This window comes from Erithacus rubecula (genome assembly GCF_903797595.1).
Source record: "Erithacus rubecula genome assembly, chromosome: 4".
In the NCBI taxonomy this organism is placed as follows: Eukaryota; Metazoa; Chordata; class Aves; order Passeriformes; family Muscicapidae; genus Erithacus; species Erithacus rubecula.
The window spans coordinates 763,496-765,995 of NC_136686.1; the positions used below are offsets into that span (position 1 = coordinate 763,496).

At 45.8% G+C, this 2,500-nt stretch overlaps 1 protein-coding gene across 1 annotated transcript in view; it reads left to right on the top strand.

Moving 5' to 3' along the window:
• Positions 1-1,972: 1,972 nt before the first annotated feature.
• Positions 1,973-2,500, top strand: part of LMO3 (LIM domain only 3) — a 55,230-nt gene continuing 54,702 nt past the window's right edge. Inside the window, exon 1 of the mRNA XM_079304791.1 lies at positions 1,973-2,113. The gene's annotated coding sequence lies outside the window, so the exon portion shown is untranslated. The remainder of the gene's footprint in view (positions 2,114-2,500) is intronic.

The window sequence follows — 2,500 nt, forward strand, 5'->3', positions numbered from 1 at the left end:
ACCGTAGGCAGAGGAATAATCCCATCATTTAATTAGTTGAATGATTTAAACAAAGATTTGCATAGATGCACTAATCAGTTGCCATGAATTACAGAGCAGCAGTTGCCAGCGAGGGGTAACAGATCATACAGTTGGAGGGAAAAAAAATCTCATCTTCTTGAACATAATTAATTTAATTGTCCTCATTAGCTGTACCATTTGTTTTGATTTTATTTCTCCCTTTCCCCACACATAACTTCTCCCTCCCTCTTTTCTTCTCCTTCTCCAAGTGCATTGGTGGAGAGAGGCACACACACACTCACACTGCTGTATTTCCAGAGTGCTTGTGGCAGAGGTAGTCTATAAACAGGGGAAGTGAGGCTCTCTTGAGCCTATGGGTGCGTGCAGGAGAGGAGAGGAGCAGGTTTCTCTCAAGTTTGGCTTTTCTCTATGTGCAGATCAAATCAGCAGAAAGGGGCTCTGTTAGCCTGCTGCCTCTGCTTGTGCTTTTCGGGTTCTTGCTCAGGTTGGTTGTGGCTGAGTTTTGTTACTACTTAGAGGGAGAGGGGGCAAGAAATTCAGGAATTGTTCATTGCACAGTATGCTTGTTACAGGAACCTTTATATATGTATATTTATATGTATTTTAAAAAAAAGAAGCTTACAAAGGGGGGTGGGGGGGAGTGGTGGGGGAACCTGTCCTAAACATATACATTTCTGAGGTTGCTTTGATTTTTATTAGAGCTGCTGGATTATACGAGGGAGGGGTGTAGATGGCAGAGCACTTCAATGCTTTTAAATCTTTCTTGAGTCTTGAAAGACTTCTATAATATGAGTGTCATTCAAATTTAGGGTATATTGTAAGCTGACATCTTTCAAAGCTTTGTGGAAATCTAGCGTGGTGCTTCTAATAGCAGACAACAGATATTCACTTTGAAGTCTGAAAACTGTATTCACAAATTCTTAATCTGGTCTTTCTCCAACTGCAGATGGCTCTTAGAGGAAGATGCTTTGGATTTTTTTAACTTTATTTACAGTAGGCTAGGCTCAACATCTTGATTATAAAACACGAAGAAACAATCATCTGTGAGCGTGACTGAATATCAAAGTATGCTCTACCTCTTGTGTGTCTGCATGTCTGTCTGTCCTGTGGTCAAGGGTGTTCGGCACCTATTGCAACCCCCATGTCTGTATTTTATTTTCTTTCCCCCCTCCAACACAGGGTAGAGAATGAGGATCTGTCCCCAGCTCCTGGGACGGGGATGCTGTGGGGGGATGGCTCGGAGTCCAGAATTCAGTTTCAGCAGAGCAGTGAGGGGGTGGCTGTGGCCAGCGGGGCTGCACAGCCGGGGAGCAGCAAACTTTCACACTGGAGTTTCCTCTGCTGTCTGTGCAGCTCACATCTAGCACAGACAGAGGCAGAGTTTTCACCTTCAGGGATTTTTCTCATTACTCATTAATAGAGAGATATGTATCTTGCTGCCTTTTTTTTTTTTTTTTTTTTTTTTTGGGCTTGTTCTTTTTCATATTTTTTTTTTTTTTTTTCCTTTCCGCGTGGGCAACTTCTGGTTTTGTTTAAGCCAAGTATTTTGGGAGGAGTGCTGGGGGCTTTGCCCGGGTGTGCTCCGGGAGCACTCTCTGGGAAGGTGATGCTGAGCCGCTTCGGCAGAGGTCACTTGTGTGTGCGTGTGTCCCTGGTGTTTGTGTCTAGCATATGCATGTGGTTTTGCTGACTGCACTTGCAGGCTTGTAAATTTTCACCATGGGAAATTACCAACAAAGCCCAATCTGTCTCCTGGCTGCTTTGCACTTTCCGAGGGCGGCTGTACTTGAGCGAGCTGCAGAACGGGAGAGAAAGCGAGAGGGAGAGAGAGAGAGAAAGGGGGAGCCGGGAGGGAGGAGGGGGGAGAGGAAGGGTGGGTGGGTGGGTGGAGGGGGAGAGAGGTAAATAGCCTTAAATCGGAAGGGAGCTGCTTCTCTGTGGTCTTCCACAAGAGCTGCCTGGGCTCCGCTGGCTCAGTAATAACTGAGTGACCTTTTCTTTTGCTGTATTATGTCTGGCTGGTAAGGGATTGCATTTTGCAGCTGATAAAGCCCTGACTTCATTCAACTCGGCTCCTCACACGCTGCTTTAGGTAAGTTGTCTTCAGCCAGGACGGAGACAGACAGCCTTGGACTGCAAGATACTAAAAGGAGGACACCTGTAGCTCGGATGCGGTCAACACAATTACTTGGCGGATCCTTGAGGACCTCATTATTTTAAACTTAAAGAATAGCGATCTCCCTCCCCATCTCTCCCACCCCCTCTTTATTTTTTTCCCCAAACAATGCTTCTTTTTGACCTTTTCCAAGGAGAAGAGCTACAAAGCAGCCACTGTGCTTATTGAACTGCCTCCCCTGTATCGCTTAATTGAGAAGGTAAGTGAGGCAACTGTGTACATAAGCTTTGGGTCATTTGTGTATGTGTGCCTGCATCACTCTCTCTCTCTCTCTCTCCCTCTCTGAGTCATAAGCCGGGGCTG